This window comes from Rhincodon typus, chromosome 14 (assembly GCF_021869965.1).
Source record: "Rhincodon typus isolate 14 chromosome 14, sRhiTyp1.1, whole genome shotgun sequence".
Classification (NCBI taxonomy): domain Eukaryota; kingdom Metazoa; phylum Chordata; class Chondrichthyes; order Orectolobiformes; family Rhincodontidae; genus Rhincodon; species Rhincodon typus.
The window spans coordinates 41,959,303-41,973,314 of NC_063345.1; the positions used below are offsets into that span (position 1 = coordinate 41,959,303).

The following is a 14,012-nucleotide window of genomic DNA, read 5'->3' on the forward strand; positions in this document are numbered from 1 at the left end:
TGATAAGTCAGGAAGAAAATTTGTATGAGAGATAGTAGGAACTGCAGATGCTGGAGAATTCAGAGATAGTAGGAACTGCAGATGCTGGAGAACATTTCTAAAGAAGGGTCTAGGCCCGAAACGTCAGCCTTCCTGCTCCTCTGATGCTGCTTGGCCTGCTGTGTTCATCCAGCTCTCCACCTTGTTATCTCTGGCTGTGATGATGCCATGTTTCTTCCCTGGCTGCCTTTTGTGTGGTTAAACTAATGTTATACCTGTGCTGAGTACTAGTCTATTAAATTAATTAATAGTGCTTCTGAACCATTTCCATATCTTCTTCCAGGTATATCAAAGTGGATCTTTCAGGTTTTTGCTCGCAGTGACAAAGTCTTTAATGGTTGACTCCTTGTTCTACCCAAATCGTTACCTTTAAATGTTTTTAATATCACTGTGTTCTACCTGATTACTTGTACTTATTTCTCAATCAAACATAATGTAATGATCTCTGGTTAGAAATATGATATCTTTCGTAATCACTTCTGACCTCCTCCATGGCAGGTGTTAAACCAGCTGGCATGTAGTTTCCTGCTTTCTGGCTCCCTCCCTCTTTAAATAAAGGATTTACATTTGCTCTTTGCAAATCTGATAGGATCTTTCCTGGATCTAAGAAATTTTGGAAAATTAAACCAATGTATCAACTAATTCATTAGCTTGGTACATTTATATTCTGTAGTGAAGACCTATGCATGAACCTGTTCAGTGTTTTTGTTATTCATTCATTGGAAATGGCACCACTGGCTGGACCAGCATGCACTGCCAATCCCTGATTGCTGATAGGGCAGCTGAGAATCTACCATAATACAGTCACATATGGGCCAGACAAGGGAAGGATAGCAGTTTCCTTCCCTCAAGGACATTAGTGAACCAGATGGGTTTTTTCCTAGTAGTTGACAATGATTTCATGATCATCATTAGACTTGTAATTCCCGATTTTTATCGAATTCAAATTCCAATATTTGCCACAGTGGGATTCAAGCCCAGGTCCTCGGAACATTACCAGGGTCTCCAGATTAATACCAGCGCTAATACCATTTGGCCATTGCATCATCATATGCCAATAGAATGTTCGTCAACATTTGAAGTTTTACCTTGAAGTGTACTTTCTCCCAATGGGAAAAATATTTTTTCAGAAGTTTTTTGGAGAGTTTTTGTAAGTCTGTAATTTTAGTGAAAGTTCTTATTTTTATCTTTACTTCCCTACTGCTTTGCAAAAGTGATTGTGAACCCTCAATATAGATTCTTCCAACTTCTATTATGCCATCTCCTTATTTTCTGTTCTGAATTCCACAGACCCACTTTCTACAGGATCAACACTCACTTTGTTGACTTTTTTGAATATCATTGTATTCATTTTATTTTATGGTGTTCATATCTTCAAATGCAGAACTTATTCAGAAGCATTTGTTTTTGAATTAAGATATTTTACTAATAAATAGATCAGCCCTACAGACTTGACTATTACTAAGCCCAACTTTGATTGGTGAACTAATCATGCTATAGTGAACTTCAGTATACTGGGATTACAGTCTTGTGGCAACAACTATTTACAATCTGTTAGTGACTTGGTTGTAGGGCTTGAAAGTACTACGGACAAATTTCCAGATGACACTAAAATAGATGAATATAAGTTGCAATGAAGAAATAGAAAAAAATTGCAAATCAATACTGATAGTTTAGGTGAATAGGCCAAAATTTGGCAGATAAAGTTTAATATGGATAAGTGTAAGGTTAACCATTTTGGTCAGAGGAATAAAAAGACAATTTATTATCTAATTGGAGAGAAGCTTTGGATTTCAGAAGGATCCTAGATGTCCTCATGCATGAATTGAAGAAAACTAGTATGCAGGTAGGAATTTACAAATGGAATTTTGGTATTTATTGCTAAAGGAATAGAGTATAAAAGTAGGGAAGTGTTGCTGCAACTGTACAAGGCATTAGTGAGATTGCACCTGGATATTGTGCATAATTTTGGTTCCTTTCCTTAGGAGGGCTGTAATTGCATTGGAGGCAGTTCGGAGGAGGTTCACTAGATTGATTCCAGAAATGAGGGCTTTGTCTTATGAAGAGAGATTACGCAGTTTAGGCCTATACTTTCTGGAGGTTAGAAGAATGAAAGGAGATCTAATTGAGGTATACAAGATTCTAAAGGAGATTAACAAAGTAGATGTAAAGAGCATGTTTCCACATGGGGCATTCTAGAACATGAGGTTATTATTTTAAATCTGCTACCCCTTATCCTAAAACTAAGTTACAAAAAAATTACTGTTTTGAAAGGGCTGTGAATCTGTGGAATTCACTACCCCAGAGTGTGGTGAATTCCAGAGAAATAGATTATATTTAGTGATGGGTTGAAAGTTATGAAGAGTGGGCAGGAAAGTGGAGTTGAGGTTGAGATGAGATCAGCCATGATCATATTAAATGGCGGAGCAGGTTAGAGGGACTGAATTGCCCATTCCTGCTCCTCCTCCTCATGTTTTTATATTCTTGGCTTTTATATTCCCATGTTTGAAAAACATCACCGATAACAGGATTGGAGTTGGGTAATCTTATAGGTGGAAAATAATAGTCTTAGTGATAGTATAGTTATGTGATCAGAAGCACATCTAGGTTAGATATGACCGTTAAGGTTCTGGATAGTCTGGTTCAAACATGTGTCAGTGAGAAGATCCACATATCTAGTGGATGGAGTGTAGTTTGCCTAAGCTCATTGTCCAAGTTCATACATGCAAACATTACAGAAGCAATGGAATTGTGACATTTATGAAACATCAACGATGAGGAACAAATGGAAGAAAATAAAATAAGCTCATTTCAGATTGACTTTGAACTTGATCCTTGATGCAAAAATAGTTTTTACCTCCAGTGAATTAGTTGTGAACAAGAGTCTTCAGAAATACATTTGGAATTCAGAATGCCTCAACAATTTTTCCGCTGAATAAGCTTGCTCATAAGTCATGTCCCACTTTTTAAAAGTTTCTGTCCTGCATGTGCTGAGAGATCTGATCCAGAATGAATGGTAAAATGTAGCTTTCCAGTGCACACAAATTTCTGTCACATTTGAGACATCATTCTTTGTAAGTTTAGATCTAGTATTCATGTAGCTTCATTGTCTGTGTAGGAAGCTCCAGGCTGTTCTGAAAGGTAATGTACTTGTTAAAACAACATGATGTTATTACTATTGATAATACAACATGACTTGATATGTTCAATACTGGATGTACTAGCTTTCAATTGGAGAAGTGAGTTGTTAATTTTTTGCCTGCTTCTAAAGTAAAAATTTCCAGATAGTAATTTAGTTCTATCTACATACTGGTTTTAGTCTTTTACTTTGAAGTTGTGACAGTTTCTGTCTGTATAAAAGCACTTTGAGTTGGATCCAAAATGTGAATAACTGCTACTTAAGTACATTTTTTTTCTTTTTGGTAACTTCTTTTCGTAAAATATTTAGAAGTCAATTGGCTTAATAATGTAAGTACAGCAGAATTTAAGATGATGAGATCTGGTATATATTTCTGTTGAAGAACATTGAAAGTCAATATAAAATAAGGGGTGCATTTCTAAAGGAAGTGTAGGAACAGAGCAGTCTGTATGTGCATGTGCAGATCATTGAGGTGGCAGGATAGGTGGAGAACAATTATGAATGCACATGGTGTCCTCCACTTTATTTACTAGTGCATAGAGTACAAGAGCAAAGTGATGTTCAACTTGTATAAAATACTTGTTAGACCTCAGTTGGAGTATCATGTACAGTTGTGGGCACCACATAATAGGAAAGATATGAACACAGGGGAGAAAATGCAGGAGTGATTTACAAGAATGGTTTCCAGGAATGATAAACTTCAATTTTGAGGATAGATTAAAGAATTTAGGACTGTCCTCCTTCGAAAGAAGGCTGAGGGGAGATTTGATAGAAGTTTTCAAAATCATGAATGGACCAGATAGAGTGGATAGAGAGAATTTGTTTCCACTCATAAAAAGAACAAAAACAAGAGGGCATGTATTTATAGTAATGTGCAAAAGAAGCAAAAGCATTGTATGAGAAAATTTTTTCACTCAGCATGCAGTTAGGATCTGTGATACACTGCCAGAAATGTGGTGAAGTTGGCTTAGATTGAGGTATTCAAGATGATTATTTGGATAGAAATAATGTGCAAGGTAATTGGGAGAAAGCAGGAGATTGGCACTAGGTGGCAATGTCTGTTTGATGAGCCAGTGAGGGCACATTGGGCCAAATGGCCTCCTTCAGTACAGTAACACTCTATAATTCTATGGGCTATAGGACCAACCAAATAAACAAAGTTGTCTGATTTTAGAGTGCTGCTTATCTGCTTTCTATGCTGCACTTTGTTTCTAGTCAGTAACTTTTCCTGTGTGACCTCTTCAATGAGGGCTAAATTGTCTATCACAGCCTCTCCACTATCGCTCTAAAACGTGCATCTTCCCTGGATTGGAAACTATTCTTCACTTGTATCTTATTAATCTGAGACCAAACCTTTGTGTCGTCAATAGCATTTTCACTATTTCTTTTGATTCCAATGACGTGACAAGTAGATTGTGGTCTGTTTCCACCTGAAATTTCAATTTCATGACATGATCAGAGGTGATCACAGCACCACATAACGGCTAAAGCCTCTCTTGATTGTTGCATATCAATGCTTTCTTTTGGTCAGTGTTCTTGATGTGAAATATACTGGTTTCCTGTTTCAATCATCATGGACTCAATTGAGTATTACACTAATCCCATAGGGGAAGCATTGCCAGGTACTACTGTAGGCAATATGGTGTTGTGCTGAGTTAATGTGTCTGTAGACAGTAGCTTAACCTTTATATTTCTGAAATCTAGTCTGTTCCAGACGGCAGGTCTGTCTGAGACTTTGTGAGACTCGCCAGATATGGAATGAACTCCTCCACTGAGATGACTATCTCTGAAAAGCATTGAACATTATTGACACTCTTCACCTTATAACTCATTGATTGCCCTCATCTTTGATAATTGCAGTGATTCTTTGCTCCAATATTGTGATTCAAGACATGAATTTTGTGTTTGCAAATTGACACCTCTCATTGAATAAAACACAATTCTTTGTCATGCTCCTTTCAAATCTGTACTTGCGTATCACCTTATGACAGACAAAACTTTACTTGCCTTTAAGGTTTTGTGACATCACACACTGAAGGATTTTTGAAAGGTGCCATCAAAATTCAAAAGAAAGACAGTTGAAACAAACTCAAACAAGTGGAGTAATGAAAGAACAGTCTTAACTTGTAGTCCAGGGCTATTTGCCAAAATCTACTGTTGGCATCTAATTTGGTAAAAAATCTATCACAGCCTAATTTTACCAAATTGTTACCCATGGGCAAAATTGTTTGAACTTCCCTCTGAGCCCCTTGTTTGTATGAAGTCTATGCACATTTCAAGCTCTCCATTGGATTCGGGACCTGTTACCAATCCAGAACACTGCCTTGTTGGCCGTTTAATTAGTGATATTACACTGCCTCACAGCATGCTGCTTAGCTGTGCCTTCAGTTTCCTTAGGAATAGGTAAACTTCGAGGAGTATATAAAAGTATTGGCTTAGCATCCTTCTGCAGTTTACTGTAGTACAGATTGAGGTTTCTTAAGCCTTTGAGAAGTGTGGGAATTCTTGACAAAATTCCTTATTATTTTTATCCTGTAGCATAGTGTTCAGTATCCCTAGAAGAGCTAGATTTATTTATGGTTTTAAGTAGAAATACAATATACCTTGATTCTTCAAAAAACTGATTCTCATTGAACTTTCACTCCTTTGGCTAAGTGTGGTAATGAACTGACCTTGTACTTGAAAATTTGTGCCTCCTGGACCTTAAAAGTTTGTTGCTTGCTGCTTGAACATTCACTGATTTTAACGATAACAAGCTATCAGCCACAGCTGTCCCTTTATCTCATTTAGATTCTGCACTAAATTGTTTCATTTGTAAGATGACAGTCCAGAAGCGGTGTTGGCCTTCTAAAAGTGTTGGTTTGCCTTGCTGGTTTTAATCTTCCAATCTTTGGATCTTCACTTTTGCAAGTCCATTTTCTTTTAAATCTGGAATTTTGTCTATAACCGAGTACTTTTGCTCCTGTGGTGATGCTAAATTTCCAAATCTGCACTGGCATTTGAAGGGTCTGACACCTCCACATCTATTGTACTCAGCTCCCCCTAATGGGTACTCATGGCATTTGTGATATTGCCCTGTGCCAAAGCTTCGACATCTTATTTTGTGATGCTATTGTTTCGTATCCTTCTACAGTTCTGCCGACTTTTTGGGAGGATGAACCTCAGTGTTGTCTTGTTCAGGATCCTACCTCAGCCTGTGTCAGACACTGCTTGTTCATCATGAGCTTCACTTTTAATGAAGAAAATCATATATTTTACATTGCATGCATGATGATTCAAGCTCTTATGAGCTTGTCTTGTAGTCCTCCGCAGCACGCCACAAACCAGTATGTATCAGCTAGAAATGATTCTATCAATTGCCCCAGGGAATGTGGGTTAAATCCTTCCAAATGTATCACAAGATTCTGATTTGAACTGAAGACCGCATCAAATACCTTTACCATGGATCTGAGCTGGTTGTACTTTCTTTGATATCCTCTCAAGGATGCCAGCTAGGGGTTCAGTTGCATACAGGAACGTAGTGACCTAATGTCTTTATGTGTTTTCACATATAACCCCAAAGCTGTCTGGTATCTCTGGGACCCTCTCTTCCACAATTGCCATTTTTGACTGCTGGCCTTCAGCACTCTGAAAGAACTGTGGCAATATCAGTGTTTTGATAAATGCTGCCAACCCTTAATATTCCTCTACCCCACTCATCTGGGTATGTGTTGTGATCTTTTCCGGCATGTTTAAGTCTTTTGACTTTTTCTCCTGGTTTTTCGGAGTCTTCCTTCTTTTTTTACCTCATGGACTTTGATCTGTAGCTTCAATTCATGCTGATATTTAAGTCTCCCTGGTATTTAGCTAGACGGCTCTGCTCTGAGTTTGTTTCATCTCCACCTTTAGCTGGTCTGTAAGTTCTGCAAAGTCCTTACTTGCAGTCTAATATGCCGAGTACTGTTCACAGCTCTCCAATAATGTTTCCGTTCCTCTCCTCCATGAGTGTCAATAGTATATCACTAGATGTCAGAGTTGCATAATATCATTCATCATCATTAACGTGTGCATTTTCCAATATGCCACAGTGCATTAGACAAGTAGTATACTAAAAAGAGAAATTGACGGTGATTGAGTGTGCAACAAAATGACTGCAAATGTAATATCTGTTGTTATCTAGGCTTAGGTTGGTATGTTTAAACAATCTGTCATTTGTTCAATTTCAGTTAAGTTTCTTGCACTTCTTATTGTTTTATATCCTCAGTAAAGTGCCCCTAAACTACTATCATCCCAGACAGTAAAACACATGCCTCAATACTCACCTTTCTAAACTTGATCACAGCTATTGCTTTTCTCAGTATGCTGTCCAGTGCTTAAGAACATTTGTGATATTTTGGCCACATTTAAACAGCACTTTGTTTTATGTCAGTTTATTGCAGACTTGGAGTCATAGAATAGAGCAATACAGCATGGAAACAGGCCATTTGGCCCAAATTGGTCCATGCTGACTTTGGTGCCTGCTCAGCTAGTTCCAATTGCCTGCATTTGGTCTATATCCTTCTAAACCCTTCCCATCCTGATACCTATCCAAATGTTTAAATGTTGCTATTGTACCTGCCTGAACCACTTTGTCTGGTAACCCATTCTGTATATGCACCACCCTTTGTGTGAAGAAGTTGCCTCTCAGGCCCATCTTAAATCTTCCCCCTCTCACATTAAACCTATGTGCTCGAGTTTTCAATTCCCCATCCCTGCGAAAAAGACTATCTACATTCATCCTATCTATGCCCCTCATGATTTTATACACCTCAATAAGGTCACCCCTCAATCTCCTATGTTCCAAGGATTAAAGTCCTATTCTGACCAACCTCTCCCTATAACTCAGGCCTACTACTCCTGGCAACATCCTTGTAAATCTTCTTTGCACACTTTCCAGTTTAACCAGGGCTTTCCTATAACAGGGTGACCAAAACTGTACAGAATACTCCAAGTGTAGCCTCACCACTGACTTACACAACTGTAACATAACATCCCAACTCCTATACTCAATGCCTCAACCGATGAAAGCCAGTATGCTAAATGCCTTCTTCACCACCCTGTCCACCTGTGATGCCACTTTCAATGAACTTTCCTAGGTCCCTCTGTTCCACAACACTCCTCAGGACCTTATCATTTACTGCATAATTCCTACCTTGGTTTGACTTTCCAAAGTGCAACACCTCACACTTATCTGTATTGAATTGCATTTGCCAATCTTCAGCCCACTTCCCCATCTGATCAAAATCCCTCTGTAATTTTTGATAATCTTCTTCACTATCAACAATACCTCCTAATTTTGTATCATCCGCAAACTTACTCATCATGCCTTGTACATTCACATCCAGATCACTTATGTAAATGACAAATAACAAAGGTCCCAGCATTGATCCCTGTGGCACACCACTAGTCACAGGCCTCCAGTCCAAGAAACAACCTTCAACCATCATCCTCTGTTTCCTAGCATCGAGCCAGTTTTGAATCCAGTTAGCTAGCTCTCCCTGGATCGCATGTGACTTAAACCTTCATGACCAGCCTGCCGTGCAGGACCTCGTCAAAGGCCTTACAAAAGTCCACATAGACAACATCCACTGTCTTACCCTCATCTATCCTCTTGGTTACCTCTTTGAAAAACTCTAAAAGATTTGTCAGACATGATTTCCCGTGCACAAACCCAAACTGACTATCCCTAATCAGACCTTGACTATCCAAATGTTGGTTGATCCTGTCCGTCAGTATTCTCTCCAATAACTTGCCTACCATTGATCTTTAAACCTTAATATATTTATTTGCTGCAAATAGTTATCTGAAATTGTTAAAGTTCTATTCTGCTTAAATATTTTCATAAGCCAGAAATATTTGTTGAACTGCCGATGAGAGATTTATATTCCTACAAGATATTTGCATCAATTTAACGGGGAGGCAATGGCCTAGTGGTATTATCATTGGGCTATTAATCCAGAGACCCAGACAATGTTCTGGGGACTCAGGTTCGAATCCCGCCATGGCAGATGGTGAAATTTGAATTCAATCAATATCTAGAATTAAGAATCTAATGATGATCACGAATCCATTGTTCATTGTCAGAAAAACCCATCTGGTTCACTAATGCCCTTTAGGGAAAGAAACTGCCATCCTTACATGGTCTGGCCCACATGTGACTCCAGACCCACAGCAATGTGGTTGACCCTTAACTGCCCTTGGGCAATTAGGGATGGGCAATAAATGCTGCCTCACCAGTGACGCCCTCATCCTGTGAATGAATGAATAAAAAAAAGTGATCAGCCTACTGACAGCTAAACAGACAGCAGAAATAAAATCTACATAGGAAAATTGTTAGAGATTAGGATTGCTTCAAGTAATTGTTGGTTTGTGGTTTTCTGAAAAACACAATTGAAGAAATTTCTACAAGTTCATTCCTATTTTTGTGAGTCATTGGAATATTGTGTTGTTATGTTCTATCTGGGATACTGGGCATAATATTTTTGAAACTAGTTACTCAACCGTGGGATATTGAACTTATTAATTGTTAATTTATTCTGTGGGATGCAGAATTATGCAACCCAGGAAATCCAGGAATTGAATTGAATTTCTGTTTGAGCCAATATTAGCACTTTGTACCCCTTTTGATAGGGAGATAAATTCAGTGGGACATCCTGTTCTTAATGGCTATGAACAACAAAGTCTAATTGTATAGTGTCCTGAGGTTGAAAATGTTACATGGCATTCTAGAAAATGGGCAAGATCAAAATAAAGAATAGATTCTCATTATTCAAGGATAATTAATGGCTGCTCTTCGGATGTGAGAAAACACAGTTACAGTGGGGCACATGTGATTATCGCAGCACCAACAAGGAGACATGTGGATGAACCAGTCAAGCTTGAGATTGTGCATTTTAGTGTCCAAGCAACAAGACACATTGCAGTCAAGGTTGCTGTCTGAGGACTCTGATTGGTGGAAGGCATGTGGCCATTATGTCAGTGATTCAGAAAGGATTGTTTAAGGTTTGGTCAATTACCTTACGCTGCTATTTTTACCCTTAAAATTAATCCCATGTTGTTGAAACATTAGGAGAACCTTCCAAACCCCCCAACCACTTCTATCTAGAGTGACAAAGGGCAGCACATACATGGGAACACCACCACCTGCAAGATCCTCTCAGGGCAACTCACCATCTTGACTTGGAAATATATAACCATTCCTTCAGTGTCGCTGGGTCAAAATCCTGGAATTCCCTCCCTAAGAGTATTATGGGTCAACCTACAGCACATGGAATGCCAAAGTTCAAGAAGGCAGCTCAGCACCACCTCCTCAAGAGCAAGTAGGGATGGGCGTTAGATGCTGACCAGCCAGAGATGCCTGCAAGTGAATTTTTAAAAACTGGTCAAAATATGGCTATTGATGAAAAGGCAAAACCTATTGGAAAGTACTCCCAAAATAGGGGGCCAAGTTTCTGTCATTAATGGCAGGGAAAAGGAATCATGTGAGTGGAATGCCCCAAACATCAAGGAGTACGTGAAGGGGATATGACCAGGTTTCAGAAATACCTGGGCTGAGGCTCTAGAGAAGCACTGAGGCAAAGGCTTTAACTTTAATATATTGCATGATAGGATCTAACAGGTCAGTGAAAATGCAGTTTCACAGTCATAGGGCTCAACATAGAACAAGATATTGTCAGCTGAGTATGGACATGTTGAAATTTGTGGCACATGATAAGCAAGCAAGAAAAGTTTCGGAAAAATTGCATCTGGAGGTTATCTGGAGATTATTATTATATAAGTGAAAATGTAGATGATTGAGGTAATAACTGTTGATAGTTGTGATTGTATCTAAAGGATATTCAACTATAAATACAGTATTGTGACTCAGCTAAATAGAGGGGTTGCACCCATCTACCCTATTCCCCACCCCCCAAACCACCGTGAGCAAAAAGCACTGCTTTCTGGAAAAATGAAGAGTGAAAAGAAGAAAATTAAGTGTTAGGGGTGGTGAAGTTTGATTTCGGTTCCTACTCTGTTCATGGCATTAAACTAGTCTATAATGAGCATGAAAACAAAAAAATGCTGAAAATCATAGCATGTCAGGCAGCATCCATGGAGAGAAAGCAAGCAGATGTTTCGAGTCTGGATGACTCTTCATCAGAGCTGACATGAAGTGTGGAGGGGACAGGATTGGGGGTGGGGGGGCTAGTGCTGGGGGAGAAAGGCTGCTCCGATAATGAATACATCATGATAGTAGTTAATTGTATGTCATTTGGAGTCCAACTTCTCCTTCAGTGGATTTTATTGTGTTTTTGCTTCCTCAAACATTGTAAGAATGAATATTGGTGTCAAGGCTATCTTTGATCCTTCACCTTGGGTGAGGATTTCTGCTTGGTGTTTCTGTGTTTATGAATTTTCTTTTCAAAGTGATAATAATATTGCTGGGGCAAGGTTTTCCATCTTTTCCCAATTACTTCACTTGGTTAAGCTACAACAATGACTCTGTTTAAGTACTGGATATGACACGACATGTGCAGCATGATTAAGTGAAGATTAATACTCCTTTTACTGTGTCTCAGCACCAACATCAAATGAGTATTATCCATTGAGTGGTATGGTGCTTTTCATCTATTCTAATCTCTGCAAAACATTGGCAAGTTGGGCTCTTGGTTGTCATTTGTTACCCATGACAGCGTAACATAAGCATAATGTTGGAACTTGTCAATATGATCATGTGTCACCAAGGGTAATAGAATCATAGAAAAGCACCTCTTCCTTGGTGTACAAAAGTGGTCACAGAATTCATTACAGTGCCAGTTGCAAAATAGAGGATAACATTTGAATTCAGCAGTAATTTCTGGTGATGATGGACAATCAACATATATGTTGGGCAGCTAATTAAATTTTACTTCTGTCATTTTTCTGTTACCTCTTGAACAACTGAGATTGTAAATACAGAATTACAATTGCTTACAATCTTGTGGATCATCTGACAAAAGCTATAAACCAAGAAATGTTTTGTGATTTGGAACAATTTTATAGCATTATGAAGTATACAGGGATTATTCCTGCAGATGGTAAGAAACAGAAAATTGGCGTCTTTGGGCCTTTCATTTCCCTGCTCACAGTTGTAAACGTTATCAGCACCACGCCTGAATCCTTTTTTACACAATAAATTGGCTCTGAATTTAGAGCTTCCTGCAGTTGGAATGTGTAGTACACAAACTGTGAATTTATGTAATTCTGACATTTAGTTCATGTATTCCCAAGGTTATGGACTCTAACCTCCCAAAACAGGCAAAGCTGGATAAATTCTTGATATCAAGAATATGAAGGTTATCGGGGTAGATGGAAATGTGGATTTGTGGTTACAAATTTGATAACTGTGATCTTATTAAATAGCAGAGCAGACTCTAGGGGCTAAATAGTCTTCTTAGGTGTCTTGTTTGTATGTTTTCAATTCAGGAAAATAACAACGTTTCTCATATCACAGCTTAACACACATTAACTTGCGGTCTGTATTTCTTGTTTCTGTTTCAGCTGATAGGAGAAAAATTGGACTCTGCAGCACTTGCCTTAGGCACTGCACAACTTTCTAACAGTCAAATAGTGTCTGTGGTCTGTGCACACACAGTTGACAGGATGCCACCTTGCTGTAAGCATTTGCTCACACACAGCTAATAACCAGTGGCAGCATGCAGTCAATGATATAAGTGTGCAGTTCTGATTTGATGCTAATGTGATAATTTCTGTTCATCAAACACCAGCCTACTCCCTCTCTTAAGCAAGCAGAGCTGAATATTGTTGGACAGTACGAGGAACCCCAACACAAGCTATGGTATGTCTTTAAGTGGGTATTGTTTATAAGCTATGTGCATCATCAGACAGGATGCAATATCATCTGACATGTGATACGGTGTTAGAATATGTTAGTTGACCAAGTAAGATATACTAGTGAGAGCTCTCCAGTGACACATATGTATCACAGCAGCTTTCAAATAAAGATATCACAATGTATTTTTAGCTGTTCTAATCAATTGATTTGTCACAAATCATGTCCAGTAGTTTGTGATCAGTTTCTGCAGTGATTTGCTTACTGTTATCTTGTGATATCAAACATCAGAGCAAGTTTCACACCCTGTGGTGGGATAATTGAACTTCACTTGCAATAGACTTTTGGATCCAAATGTAATTTGCTTTTCATATTGCGTATTGCACATTTATAGCCCTTTCTGAGATGCATTGACTTCCAGGGCCTTCTTCCTTAGGTCATAATGTTGTACAAGTTTCTGCTGACAATACTTGTTTGAGTGATTTACACATGTATTAATGGTTCTCCTGCCTTATAGATTCCCTTGACCATGATGCTATTTTGGAAAAATTTGGTATGTGTGGTGCCAAGTAGTTTAAAAAATGTTGATCATTCCTGCATGTCATTTTTGTCATGGGGAAAAGTCATGTATTATACATCTTTGACTTACCTGAGTCTAGAAGGATCCCATATCCCCATTAGATAAAGCAAAAGGATTGATCTGACCTTCATTCACCTGACACTTCTTTCTGTGGAAGAAGTGCCTTTCAGAATGAGCTGCTGCTATTAGTGAGTGTAGATTTTTCTTGTCCTCTTCCTTGGTTATTCCCATATCATCAGTAATACATATACGTCCAGGAATATTTTCTGTAATTCTGTCCAAAAACTGATGGAATGGATCCTGCCTGACAATGCCAAAAGATATCACTGGGAGTAATATCCTACAAATGGTGTTCTGAAAGTCCTAATTTCTAAGATTCCTTTGCAAAGTAAACTGATCAATATCTATGCTTTGGGATTATTTGG

General features: G+C 38.5%; 1 long non-coding RNA gene across 2 annotated transcripts in view; it reads left to right on the forward strand.

Annotated features, from left to right (window-relative positions):
* Positions 1-12,837: 12,837 nt before the first annotated feature.
* The window catches only part of LOC125484836, a 68,729-nt gene continuing 67,554 nt past the window's right edge, over positions 12,838-14,012 (forward strand). For both annotated transcript variants that reach the window (XR_007263662.1, XR_007263661.1), the window contains exon 1: positions 12,838-13,013. This is a non-coding gene — a long non-coding RNA (uncharacterized LOC125484836). The remainder of the gene's footprint in view (positions 13,014-14,012) is intronic.